Source organism: Carettochelys insculpta, chromosome 19 (assembly GCF_033958435.1).
Source record: "Carettochelys insculpta isolate YL-2023 chromosome 19, ASM3395843v1, whole genome shotgun sequence".
Lineage (NCBI taxonomy): Eukaryota > Metazoa > Chordata > Testudines > Carettochelyidae > Carettochelys > Carettochelys insculpta.
Genome location: NC_134155.1, coordinates 7,454,477 through 7,469,534, shown reverse-complemented (window position 1 = coordinate 7,469,534; position 15,058 = coordinate 7,454,477).

Here is a 15,058-nt window from a genome sequence, read left to right as displayed (position 1 = left end):
AGTGTTTTTATTGCAAATATGGATAGATAAAAACACAGATCTGTTACATTGTTTGGAAGTAGTGTTCCGCCTCAATCCAGGCTTAAGTCTATGGCCAGTGTGGGATTGCTGCCAACAACAATGTATTATGTTATCCTTTCTAAAAGTTCTGGATGAAGCTTTCATCTATTTCCAATAATCTTGTAATGTCATCATCAAAGGGGTTTGTTTTTCAAAAGCAAGTTGTGACAAGATACTGTCTTTTTAGGATATTTCTCCTTGACAGAATTCTAGTGGCCATTGTTTTCTCTTGTTGTCTTAAATTGTTGGCTAGCCTACTTCTATTTTTGTCTGATGACTCTACAAAGTGGATTACTGGGTATATCCTCTCTGGGTAGGAATGTGTTCCCCCTTAAGAATGAATGAATTGATGAAGGTATAAAACAATTATATACAAGGCCAGCACAATAAGTTTCATAATGCCTATACTTAATTTATAATCTGCTTTATTAATAGTCTGTTATACAAACTTCTCAAAATATTAAACATCAATTAACCCTCGTAAAAGCTCTTTGAGGTATCCTGTCCATTTCACTGATTGAGAGAAAAAGCAGTTGACTTACCGAGTCATAGATTTCAAGGCCAGGAAGGACTACTGAACATCTTGTCCAGGGGTTCTCAAACTGTAGTGTACAGTAACTCCCTTTGGACAACAAAAATTACTGCATAACCCCGGAAGCGGGGACCAAAGTCTGAACCTGAAACAGCTGAACTGTCTGAGCCTAATCCAAACGAAAACCTGAGCCTCATCAGCCAAAACACACGGGCTTCATTGGGTGCTTGAAGCTGAAGCCTGAGCTCCAGTTGGTAAAGCTCAGGCTTCGCCCCAGGCGGTGGTGTTCGGGCTTTGGCTATGGCCCCAGGTCCTAGCCAGTTGAATGCCAGATCTGGTGACCCCATTAAAACAGGGTCACAACCCACTCAGGGGTCACAACCTACAGTTTGGGAACCATTGATCTAGTCTGACCTAGTGTATAATGCTGGCTTTAGATCCTCCCCAAAATAAAGATTACACAGTGAGTCAGTTCGTTTTTTATTCTTTTAAATTTTAGTGGTTATTGACATTGTTAAAATGTCTGCCTGTGGATTTCCTGAATTTGTGTGTTGCTCACCATTGAGAGAGATTTAATTAGGGAAATGCATTTCTTAACTCTCTAGAAGATGTTCAATAGGAAAGGATATTCTTATTTCTAATGATGTTATCTAAGTTTGATTTTGAGCTAGATTTACTGGTCTTAACTCATTAGTATGCATACTATTTCATGTCTATGAATTCTGTTGTTTGAAATTTCTCACTTTGTCTTATTACGTCTGACAAATATGCCTGCTTTCCCCACTTAGCTGGCTTTAATTATAGAAACTGTCTGACCCACTTTATTCACTGTAGCTATTCTGCAATGCATACACTGCGTATCTGTTTCCTTTAGTAATAATCATCTACCCTTCTGTTTGCTAAAAAATAATTTACTCCTCTAATCCATATTATGAAATTATAAGAAGAATATGTGTCATTCAATGAGTTGTTTGATACACATATAGGATTTCTATTATGTTAATAATAACTATGCATTCCCAGGTGCCAAAGTCAGAAGACATCTTTGGGTATGTCAATAGTTTGGAGAGTAGTCTAGCATAGTAGGGAAATTTACATAGGTACTTATAGACTATTGAAGTCACCCCTTTATTAAGCTAAATAGATGTTAATCTTTGAATCTGTCAGAATAAGGCATGATTTCTAATCCTTTATCATTTTTCTGGTTATTCTTGGAACCCTCTCCAATTCATCAACATTCTTCTTGAATTGCCTGCACTAGAACCACAGCTAGTATTTCAGCTGCAGCAGGCCCACTGGAAGTAGGGGCAAAGGAGACAGTTGCCTCCCCAGATCTCGCCTTTCAAAGTAGCAGCAGTTGTAGCCAGAGTTCCAGGGTCCTTTGAATTTGCAGCTCTAGCTGCGTGCGCCAGAAGGGGAGAGGAGACAGTACCATGGTCCCAGCTGTGCTGAGGGCCAAATGCCTTACACCCCGTCACTTCTGCCATTGGCCCTTGCCCCAGGGCCCTAGGCAGTGCTGAGCAGTGGTCACACCCATGTCAAATACAGAGATAAAATAACCTTTTTAGCACTACTTCATATTCCTAGTTTGTGCAGCCCAGGTCAATTACCTCCATCTTGTAAGACTTTTTCACAGTCACCACTTCCTAGAAGAGAGTTCCCCACCTTGTAAGCACGGCCCATCATTCTTTGTTCCTAGACAGGGCCATCCATAGGCATACACAGAGTACACAACTGTGTAGGGCACCACTATATTTTGGAGCACCACCACATTGCACAAATTAGTCAGTGCCTTATGCTGTCCCTGTGTATGCCCAATGCAGCCGAAGGCCAGTGCTGCCTCAAGCAGCCCCAATACGCTGGCCTCCACTCTGCCTCCTGGATGCGACCATCCAGTCCCCCAGTCCCTGGACTTCTAGTCTGCCTCCTGACCCAGTGGCCCAATTCCCCAGGCCCTCAGCCTCCCTCTCTGCCTCCTAGCCCCAGTGAATGAATTCCTCAGCCTCCTAACACCCTGCTCTGATGGCCCTCCAGCTCCACTGTCCCCCCTGCTCTGCCTCCCTACCCACAGCACTGATGGGCTGCACCACTCCCCCTTCCATCTGCTCCCCCGCACCAGCCTCCCTGTCCTGCTCCTGCCTCCACAGCCCTGAGCACAGCCCCTCATCTGCAGAGCCACCGTTCAGCTCCCCAGCAGGGAGGGAGGGTGCAGGTGGTCAGCCTACGCAGGACACCTAAAGTCCTAAGGATGGCCCTGTTTCTAGATGTACACGTTTACATTCAGTAGTATTAAAATGCACGTGGTTTGTCTATACCCAGATCTCTCAGAATCAGTGACCTGTCCTCTTTGTCATTTGCACTTCCCCATTTTGTGCATCATCTACAAACTTTTTTTAATAATGATTTTGTTTTCTTCTAAACCATTGATAAATTCTTAAATAGCATAGGGCCACCAGCTCATCCTTGCGGGCTCCCACTGGAAACACACTTTCTGTCTGACAATTACCTATTTATAATCATTTGAGATGTAGTGGCTGGTGTTTAATCTATTTATTGTGTGCTAATTTGATATCATTCTAGTTTTTTAATCAAAATGTGCAGTACCAGGTCAAATGCACTGGAAAAGTCAATATATGAAGTCAACATTTCACCCAGACTGCTAACCTCATCCAAAAAAAGATATTAAATTAGTCTGACAGGATGTATCTTCCCTTGCATTACCCTTATTTAATTCTTTCTTAATTGAGACATATATCCGCTACTCCATTATCTTGCTCCTGATCAATATCTGCCTAGGTACATTGGCATAATCCCATAGTATAGAGTAAACCAGTGGTTCCCAACATTTTCGGTAACATGGCACACTTCAGTGAGACAAAGAATTCCATGAACAGTTGAACAGTTCCCATGGCATACCAGTGTGCTGTGGCACATGGGTTGAAAACCACTGGTGTAGACAAACTTACTCAGAAGGGGATTTTCCATTGGTACAGGAACAGTATATTGTCAAACCATGCTGACAGAATCATTCCCCACTGGCGATAGGGATGACATAGCTTTGTCATTCAGGGATCTATTTTGTTATAATAAAGCCACTGGAGCTATATCCACACTGCAGGGTTTTTCGGAAATTGCTTATATTGACTTTCTAACGTGGAAATAAGTTATTTCTGAAAAGAGCGTTCACACTGCAAAAGCATTGTGAAATTGAGCATTTACACCAGAAAGCCCATTTTTAAAATAAGAGCAATGATGGGATACCTCCCTGGAGGCCAATTAGGTTGTAATTACCTCTGCTTAGTGCAAACTGAATCAATTTCAAAATCAAAAGGCGGGGCGTGGGGCGCAGAAGTCATTTGTTTCACTGGCATTACTAGTTCAAGTTAAATGCCCTGTTATTCCAGAATAACAAGATTTGCAGTGTGGACACAAGCACTTTTCCAGAAAAAAGGGGATTTTCTGTAAAAACAAACACACCAACAACAACAACATCCAGTGTAGACAAGTCCCCAGTAGTTCTTCTGCTAGCATATCAAGGAGAATATCGATTGGTGATTTGACTGCAGAGCAAGACCCATCTTCAGAAAAACCCTTATATATGTTTGTGATTTGGGAAAAGAGGAAGTGTGATACCTTTTATAGTGCCTGATATTTTAAATTTGTGTGTACAGATGTATTTAAGTAAAGAAAAAGGACATTGGTCATCTTCTGAACATTTTGTAAACAAACTTCCTTTTCCCTAATGCCTTGGATTGTTATAAGTTATTTTTTAAATAATACAATACAAGGAACATGTTTCCTCTCATGTCTGTATTTGGTCTTTCCCTGTTTCAGTTTGGCCTTTGAACAATCAGTGAAGAAACGGATGACCCGAACAGTGGGGATAAAGGGAATATCGTATAAGGAAAACAGATCAGAACCTTCAATTTTTAGTGTACTCTGAGAGCAAGCAAGACCTTGATTGCTACAATATCATTTATAAGCTCCCCTTGGAATAAATGCAGACAGGAAGGAAATATGGAGGCACGAGTTCACGCTGATGTACTTTAGACCTGTTGTTCCTATGGGCTAACTGTGCTGAGATCACTAGAAAGTTATCGCTTCTGGCTAACATTTGACAGTTTAAATTCATTCCTTACATACCTGAACATTGGACAACGTGGTAAAACTGTTAGGCTCAGGTTTCATTTTCTACCACAGCTGGTGTACATAGAGGAAAAGATCACTTTTGGCTGCATAGAGGCAGGTTTAATCATCGTAAACCACTGAATTAATGTTCTACCATTTAGTATTCAAGCCTGAAAAGAAGAGAGGGGGCTTGCCTGAATTTTTTACCTTGACACTGAACTCAGAATAATGTTGCCTGGTAAATTAATTCCACACATTATATTAATTATATTTATTCTATTGATATAATATTAGTTATTACTTCATATACCTGTGTTTGTGAATAGAGGGGTTTTAGGGTTGGTTTTAGGGTTAGAGTGGAGGGAGGCTGGGAGATAATGGGTGCCCTATTCTGGCATCCCTATACTCCTCCTGCAAGTTTAGGCAGCGCTACATGTTGAAATAGCCTATTTCAAATCACCTAGAAATTAGCTACATAATTTGAGTAGCACAAATTGTGTGGTTTATTTTGAGGTTAGGCTCAGCAACCTTTATCACCTCATCACACACTTCAACATGCATTATAATCTCACAGCACACCCAATATATATAACCCACTCGTCCAGACCCAGGCACCCCACCCCCTAATAATCCAGTCCCCCCACCCCTCGGGGTTGGACCCAAGAGTCCTGGCTCACAGACCCTTGCTCTAACCATTAGGATAGACATTCACGTCTGTCCCCAGTAGGGGGAATAAAACCCAAGAGTCTTGGCTCCCAGCCCCCTAACCACTGGACTAGACTCACCTCATTGGGATAGAACCCAGGACTCCTGATTCTCACCCCACTCCTTGAGTCTGGAATAGAACCAAGGAGTCCTGGCTTCTAGCCTCTCTCCACTCTAACCAGTAGATCCCATTCTCCTACTGGTGTTGGGATAGACATTAACCCCTCCCAGGGGGGAATAGAGCCCAGGTAACCACTATGCTAGACATCAACCTTCCCCCTGCCCCTGAGTGGGTGATAAAACCCAGGAGTCCTGGTTCCCAGCTTCCCTCCACTCAACTCCCTGCTGCTTCTGGTGCAGGGGATAGGACCTGGTATTCCTGGCTCTTAGTATCCTGCTCCCACCACTAGGCTAGATTCCCACCCTTCTCCCAAGGCTGGGACAGAATCCAGGAGTGCTGGTTCCCAGGCTCCCTCCACACAACCCCACTCCCCTTCTGGTTCTGACTTTGGTCCCAGGGCTCCTAGCTCCCAGTCCTGTGCTCTAATCACTAGACTAGATTCCAATCCCCTTCCCAGTGCTGGGACAGAACCCAGGAGTCTTGGCTCCCTGCCCCTCCCTCCACTCTAACCACTACGTAGACACACTTTGCCATACCTAACACATGGATCAGCTCTGTCTCCTTGATGTGGACATTGCAGAAATCTTTAAAACAGTATTATGGGGAATTGTAAACTTCTAACAGGAAATCATTAAACTGCAGAGCAGCAGTCTGCTGCCCTCGCTCCTGTAAAACTATACAAAGGAGAGTATTTGTCTGAACGTCACTTCTTTATGCTGACATAATTCTTTGCTTGTTCCAGTTCAGACAAGTGCATTTAATTTTTTCTAGGTTTCATCTATACTGGTCTTCCAATCAAGTTTTGGGGGGAAAAATCAGCAGAGGAGAAGAGTGCATTGATCCTAGGGCATACAGCACAGTCCAGAGTGAAGAAGAAACTCTGAACTGCTGTCCGGAGTCTGCTCAGGGGAAGATCTTGTTTCTCTTTCTGAGTAATTTTTACGTAGGGAAATTAAAACAGCTAAATCAGTTTGCTCTCAAACTTCTTGTGATTATTTTTCTATCTGTAGATGAGCAGATAGGTACAAGGATGGTGCCTATGGCCCTGTATCTTGTGTATGTTTAAACCAGTGAATTACAACATGTGATTGGTACAATGCCCACAGCAGGATGGCACTATTTTATCCAAAGAACAGCTAGTACACACTGCCCCACATTCATGTAATTAGTGTACTTTATCCCCATCTGTACAGGAAAGAGTAGCAAGGGGGAGGTCAGGAAATTTGTAGTTTCTTCAGGGAAGTTTAACAGTAGGGAAGGGTGTTTGTTGAAGAGGGAGCTGTGACTAAAAGTGTGCCTATGTGGCAGTTTAAGGTGTTACAGTGGGCATATCTGATCTAGATTTAATTTAGCTAGTGTAGGTAACAATGGCAGTGATGATGCTGTGACAAAGGTTACTTTGCTGTGGTGGGCAGCCCGCAGGCCATCTACAGCCCAGTGGGGGTTCTATGAGTACCAATGGCCCCTCTAAATTTTACCATGTGTGGAATAAATTTTGTTGTGGGTGCTGAGGCATTCATGGATGTGCCCCACCAGTAGAAACACAGGCTGCCAGCTGTGGGCACTCTGCTAATCTCTCCTGGCTGGCTGCCCAAGAGCTCAGCTTACAGGGAACACTGATGACCGGCTCGCAAGACATTTTGTTTTACCGTTGCCTCTGGGTTCCATCTGCATGGGGTTTTAACTAATGTAACCCACATGCCCAGGTGTGTGCTTCACTGTCCCATGTAGTGGCACCTAGACCACTTAGAGAGAGAGACAAAGAATAAGATCTTTCTTCAGTGTTAGGTGAGAGGCAGATGGATTTTAGCTCAAACTGAAAAGGCTGCTGCATGACGTTCCAAAGGAACCACATTTAAGCCCACCTGTGGACAGTTACACTGTTACTAAAGTATTACTAAAGAGACATCCACATAAAGCAAAGGCACTTGAAGGGACATGAGTGCTGACTGCACAAGATGTTGGCTGTGAAAGCCATGTGCTCCCTCTGCATCCAATCAAAGCGCTGCTACAGATTCAATCTTACACAAGCACGGTTAGCAATACTACCCTATCCTGGGAGCCTGGCTTGCTTATGACAATTTTGCGGCCCACTGAGATGAAGGAAGGCCACTCGAGCAGCCCGCTCACTCGCCCGGGTTGCCCATCAGTGCCACAGTCTGAGCTACCTGCCCCACTTCACGTCCGCCAGGGACCCTGGGGATGGACTCAAGTTGCTACTTATGATGGGGTCTGTGCAAGCCTGCTGACAGGGTGGGGAAATGGACCCGGGGTCTGGGGATTCAAAAGGGCCAGGGGTTCCTAGCTGCGGCCGCTGCTACTGCAGCATTGGAGGCAGCAGCACCGAGAGCCACCGCAGGCCTGGGGCAAGGTGGGAAAGGGACCTGGCTCCTGAGAGGGCCATGGGCAAAAGGGGAGGGGCTCAGGGCACACAGCCCTGCCCCCACCCCACACTCCCTCAGAGCCACACATGGAGCAGTGGCACAGTGCTCGGCGGCGTTTCAAAGGGACCTGGAGCTCTAGCACCACTGCTAGTGCTTTGGCAGAGGCAGCAGCTGGTGCTCCAGGCCCCTTGGAAATGCCAGGCCTAGGGCCAACTGCCCTCTTTGCCCCCTCCACTGATGGGCTGAATGGTGGCCTTCAGAGCCCCGGGCCACGGAAATCACCACTGGAGCCCCGCATGGCACATTCCAGGTGGCTCTGAGGGCTGGCTGCCCTATTCCAACCCCCACCCCTTCTGCCCAAAGCCCCACCCTTTCTGGGAGTGCAGAGAGATCCCTCCCCACCTGACCCTGGTGCCAGGCAGGTCTACCACCCCCACCCCTGGGCCACGTCTGTGTTGTTGCATTTTCACAGCTATGGTTATCCACGTCAACTGTATAAAAGCTAGAATAGATTTGCCTACCATACTGCAATTACACCTCAATGTGCAGAGTAGATGTACCCACAGATCCTTCCCACTAGCAATTCTACTGAGACTGCCAATTCCCTTCACTTAAACCTAGCAACAAGCAGAGGATAAATAACCTTTGGCCACTCTCAACCTGGTTGGATTTCACACTTGCACGTCACGTTGTCAAAGCACCGCTTGCTAATTAGCTAACGTGCACAGCAGTTTTGCAGAGGTTAAAGGCTTCATCTCCCTCTGCAAAACCCTGGAGGCTTTGAGTCCCTCATTAATTTTAAATTAGCAACAACACAAAGTCAAAATGTTTATATCTTCTGTCTCTCTCACTAGAGATGGAATCAGGTGAATGAGCGTTGAATGTATTGCATACCACTGAGCATATATAATATGGAAGACTTGGAAAACATTTCACCAAAGAGGACTGAATTTATTTACCAATTCCTCCTTGAACTAGGGAAGGAGCAAGTGTTTAGATATTTGGAACATTAAAGGGGACAGTATATTGCACATGCCTGTGCCTCCACTGAAAGAATTCCAGTGAGTTTACCCTCCAGTTCATCAGAATTGGGTTGGGACTGAGAGAGTGCCTGGCCCTCTGTTGGCTCTGCGCTGGCCATGTCCCTGCTGCTCAGTAAGTTCTTCGTCCCAGTGCAGTTCGAGCTTCACAAAGGGCCCACTGCCACTCATGGGTTGGTGGCAGAGATGCTGCCCAGTCTGGCATGTAGTTCTGTCGCCTCAGTAGCTCTGAGGAGCAGCACCCGATCTGTTTGTTGCCCTCCTTTTGGTAGGACTTTGCCCAGCTTTGGAACTCATCCCTGTTCTAGCCCCACCTCTGTATCTCCTTGGCACTGTTCAGATCAACATCTTCGTCTTGTGGGAATTCTCCAGCTGTGCTTGTGCTGCTCCTTTCCCCAATAAACTGAGAAAATCCAAGATTTCCCTCCTAGAACAGGCAGAAGCAGGAGGTCTAGCTGCAAGGTTCAGTTTAGCTTTCATTGGAGAAATACCTGTGGGCTTGCAAAGATGAGCGAATAGGAAGAGAGGTATTTCCGAAACATGCCTGGGATTTAAAAGTGTGTATGTGCATAGCTTCTGGTTGCTGTGACCCCCGTAGGTTAGGGTTTCCGATAGTCAAATTAATACCTTTCTATACTGGAAACCCCCTGATCTGCACTCTTACTTACATGCTTCCAGCTTGCATTGAGGACACATCACAGGATCCATTGTTTACAGTCAAGCTCTAAGATACACCGCATCTGCTCCAATCCCACTGACAGGGATAAAAGACTTAGTGATCTCTACCATGCATTTGTAAAACTTAATTACCCACAGAGAGAAGTAAAAAACCAGATTGACAGGGCCAGATGAATACCCAGAAGCCAGCTACTTCACGATAGGCCCAAGAGGGTAAACAACAGAACACCGCTTATAGCCCTCAACTTTAGCCTCCCCAGCACATTATTGACAATCTATAACCTATACTGGAACATGATACTTCACTCTCACAGGCCTTGGGTGACAAGTCTGTTCTCTCTTACGGACAGCCACCCAACCTCAAGAAAATACTCACTAGCAGCCACAAACCATACCACAGAAATACTAACTGCGGCACCTTTCCTTGCAACAAACCCCACTGCCAGCTCTGTCCACATATCTATATCTATATTAGAGACAACATCACTGGACATAACCATGTCAATCACAGAATCAGGGGCTCATATTCCTGCACTTCCACTAGTATGATATATTCTATTTTGCGCCACCAAAGCCTCTCTGCCATGTACATTAGGCAAAGTGGACAGTCCCTACACCAAAGAATGAATGGATACAAACAAGACATTAGGAATCTGAATACACGTAAACCTGTAAATGAGCACTTCAAACTCACAGGACACTCTATAAAGGACTTTACAGTTTGTGTATTACTACAAAGAGATTTTAGCAGCAGATTACAAAGGGAGACGTGAACTGGAATTCATTTGCAAGTTCTCAGTTATCTTACATGTTACAAGGACAATTTTCTGACTTTTGATATTTGCATGGATGGGTACCCATCCCGCTTAACTTCAGAATTTTCCAGATCTGACAAAGTAGGTCTGTCTCAGGAAAGCTCATCACCTAATAAATTATTTTGTTAGTCTTTAAAGTGCTACAGGACAGCTTTTTTGTTTCACCTAATTTACTGTTCAATGATTTTCTCTCCTTTTTCCCTTTCCCTCTCTTATTTTCTCTCTTGCTTTCCCATCCGTCTCCCCCCACCCACACCTTACTTTCTATTTTTCACTGATTTCTCAGTTCTGCTCCAGAATCTGAAGAAGTGGGTCTTTCCCAGGATGTCTTGTTGGTCTTTAAAGCTATGTCTAGACTGCATGTTTCTGTTGGCAAAACTTCAGAAGTTTTGTCAACTGAGCACATATCCAGAATGCAGATCCGTCACAAGACATCTGCCAGTCAGGAGTGTTCTGTCAACATCCTTGTACACCTCGTTCCACAAGGAAGAAGAGATGTGTCTACAGAGGTTTTTTTTCTGCATCTGGCCCTGTACGGATGGGTCAAATGTCAGAAAAGCCTCTCCTGACAGAACTGTTGGCAAAAGATACCTAAATGCCTTGCACAATCTGTGTATCTTTTGCTGACAGTTCTTGGCAATCTAGATATAGCCTAAGGTGCTATAGGACTACTTGATTTGTTTTGCAAAGATACAGACTAACACGACTACCCCTCTGAGACTAAGTAAACAGAATTAAATCAGAATAAATGGCAACCTTGATGTTGCTATTTCAGTTTAAACAAGGCTTATTTTGATTTTGCTTAAATCTATAAGGAATTTGTTAAAACTAAACTGCAATCAGTCAGTCTTAAACCAAATTAAGTGTCAAGTTTAACTACCTTGATTTAAAAACCAATTTAGAATATATTGGTGCTACTTTTTTCCATGTAAACGAGCCATTTTTTGTTGTCTCCCCCCAAAACAAAACAAAACAGAAACACCAAAACCAAAACTACTTTAGCTATAAGAAGTTAGGTGCATGAAATATCTCAGCTCTTTTTCTTTATACATACCTCACAAAGCTGGAAGGAACCTCAAGAGGTCATCAAGTCTAGTCCACTTCTCTATCAGCAGGACCAAGCTCCCGCCCTGTCAGTTTTTTTTAAAATTCCATTTGACTCACAACTCTGGGTTTACAAGGCTAATTAATGCTCAAATCACTGAGATATGCCTCCCTTCAGTTAAGAAGAGAGGGCACTAGGAAAAGGAAATACATCCATCTGAGTGCCCATAGAAATAATTAATTACACTTGATATATGCAAACTATTTGGGTCTTTCAGTGGGGGGATCTTCATTAAGCATCTTTCTCTCCCCACCCACCCACACTTTGTATTCAAATTTAAATCATAACAAGATTACTGTATCTGGTAGGAGTGAACTGAGCTTTTTGGAAGTATACAAGAACTTATTATACCAGACAGAAATGTATTTTATCATGCTGCATAATCCTCAGTAGCTCCACACCCAATACATTTTATAGAGTTTATTTTTGGATTGTTTTGTGCCTGGTTACAAAACTAGGGTGTGGTGTTTATACAGCAAAACCATACCCACTTCACTCTAATGTGGTTCAATGGTCTATGTGAGATAAAATGCTTTCATAATAATTAATAATATATTTAATTCCAGTCACAAGACACAAATCAGTTTGGCCCAGATATAACATCACTAATGAATTATGAAGTGTTGGAATTCATGTGGAAGCACACATCAGAATCTCTCAAGATCATTCAGATTCATTAATGTTTGGAGAGCTTTGGACACTATGGAAGTTAAGTATCATTGGGAGTATCACTGACATTTTGGCTACATCATATGGACATGAAGCTGTATTTCTCATTTTGAGATGCCATCAGCTTTCCTCATGTGAAAGAAAATTCCAAACTTCTTAAACTACTTCTGCCTAATCATTAGTCATCCCTATTTTAGTGATGGTTTAGTGGTTAATTCAACAACGTTTTGAATACTCTGAGATCTTCTAGGTGGAAGATGTGACAGCAATTCAAAATGGAAGAATAAAGTTCCTGGCACAAGTTGTTTTAAAGAAAGGTCTTTCTGGCAATGAGCATAAATTGTTCTGTTGCATAACCTGGGAGTAAATCCAGCTCTAGCAGTTCTGTCGGTCAAGGAGGACCCTATTCCGTCAATTCCGTAGGACCTGCTGTCACAGCCAGGAGACTCAGAGAGGTAGCCATGTTAGTCTGTAGCTTCACAAGTAACGAGCAGTCCTGTAGCACCTTAAAAACTAAGAAATGTATTTAGTGGGTAATGAGCTTTCAGGGTAAAACCCACTTCCTCAAATTAGTGAAGAGACAGTCTTCCAAGTGAGGTGAGCTAAAGTCAATCAGGGACAGTGGCGTATTAATATAAGGGCAAACAGGACAGTTGCCACAGGGCCCTGGGTAACTGACATCCTACTGAGTAAGGCTGCACACCTTGGCTGTAAAACATTTGTCCATTCATTGTGCTAGAGCAATCTTCAGTAAGATTAAAATGTAGGTCTTAATAGAGAACTACAGTGACCCTATGAGAGAGGTAGCCCTGTAAGTCTGTATCTTTGCAAAACAAAGAAAGCAGTCCTGTAGCATTCTAACTTGCAGGACACTCAATTAATGATTTACTGGTCTGTGTATTACAACAAAGAAATTCTAACACCAGATTACAAAGGGAGATATCCGAACTGGAATTCTTTTTCAAGTTTGATGCCTATCACCTTGGACTCAACAAAGATTTAAATTCTCTTACGCATTACAAGGACAATTTCCCCACTTTTGATATTCACAGTGATGGCAGACCTCCCACTTAACTGGCACTTGGCAGAAGTTTGTTTTTTTTTTTCTCTTCCCCCTGCCTTCTTCCTCCCATTTAGCTGATTCTTTGGTTTTCTCTGTTTTTTTTCTCAATAATACCCTAAATCTGAAGAAGTGGGTCTTTCCCATGAAAGCTCATCACCTAATAAATACAGTGAAATCTTTCATATCCATAAGCCCAGGGACTGGGAGTTTGACAGATAGTCATATATTCTGGAAAATAGAGAGGTATGCCTAGCAATGCATAACACTAAAGACAAACAAGATTAGCTATTAAGAAACAAACACGAATGTATGCAGAGTACTTCATTTAACTCTACCATGAAGACACTAGGGGTTCCATGCCAGGATAAAAGAGGAGGGTTGGTCAGACGAGTGTCGATGCGCTGATCGTAAAACAACAATATGAATGAAATCTGATGCCAGTATGACTAACTGATAAAAGATGCCGGCTTGGACATTGCTCAAATAAACAAGGTCTGCAATACCAATCGAGAGATAGAGGTTGGGTCGAGAAATTGGCCTCTGAAAGAAAATTACAACTAACACATGTACTATCAATCAGAACTTGGAATGCCTGAATGCTATGGGTGACTGGAAAGCTAGAGCTGCTGCAAAAGGCAGTGGAGAGATACCGATGCTATATACTCAGACTGGCACATATGCATTTGACAGCACTGGGAAAGATGTGCAGTTGAGAAGTCATTTGGTCAGCGAACAAAACAAAGCATGAGTTTGAAGTCAGATTCCTTCCTAGCAGAAGAGCTAGAGGAGTATTGTTAAGACTCAAACCGGTGAGTGTGAGAATGATCAGGATTACTTCATTTACCAACCGAAGTATTGTACACTGTAAACTTAGACTGTATTTGCTGTATTTATTTGTACTTACTTTCACTGTACTGTACTTATGGAAAATGTAATTAACATTTATTTTGGTTAAAATGATGGTTATTTGAGAGTTCTGGATGATGGAATGCCAGATATGAGAGAGTCTACTGTAATATTGTTAGTCTTGGAGGACTAACAATATAGTCAGGACTAACATCGTCAGTACAGCGGAAAGGGACCGAGGGGTTATGGTGGATGAAAGGCTGGATATGAGTAAACAGCACGCCTGTGTAGCCAAGAAGACTAACAGCGTATTAGGGTGCATTAGGAGGAGCATTTCAAACAGATCTAGAGAAGGAATTGTCCCCCTTCATTCGGCACTAGTGAGGCCACATCTGGAATATTGTATCCAGTTTGGGGCCCCCAGTATAGAAAGGATGTGGATTTGCTGGAGCAGGTTCAGCAGAGGGCAACAAAAATTATTAAGGGGCTGGAGCACATGACCTATGAGGACAGACTGAGGGATTTGGGGTTGTTTAGTTTACAGAAGAGAAGACTGAGGAGCGATTTAATAGCAGCCTTCAACTTCCTGAAGGGGAGCACTAAAGAGGGTTGTGAAAAACTGTTCTCAGTGGTGTCAGACGGCAGAACAAGGAGCAATGGTCTGATGCTAAAGAGGGCGAGGTGTAGGTTGGCTACTAGGAAAAACAACTTCACCAGGAGGATGGTGAAGCACTGGAACACGTTGCCTAGAGAGGTGGTGGATTCTCCATCCCTAGAGGTTTTTAAGTCCTGGTTTGACAAGGTCCTGGCTGGGATGACCTACTTGGGGTTGATCCTGCTTGAAGCAGGGGGCTGGACTAGATGACCTCCTGAGGTCCCTTCCAGCCCTATGATTCTATGACTGTAATATGA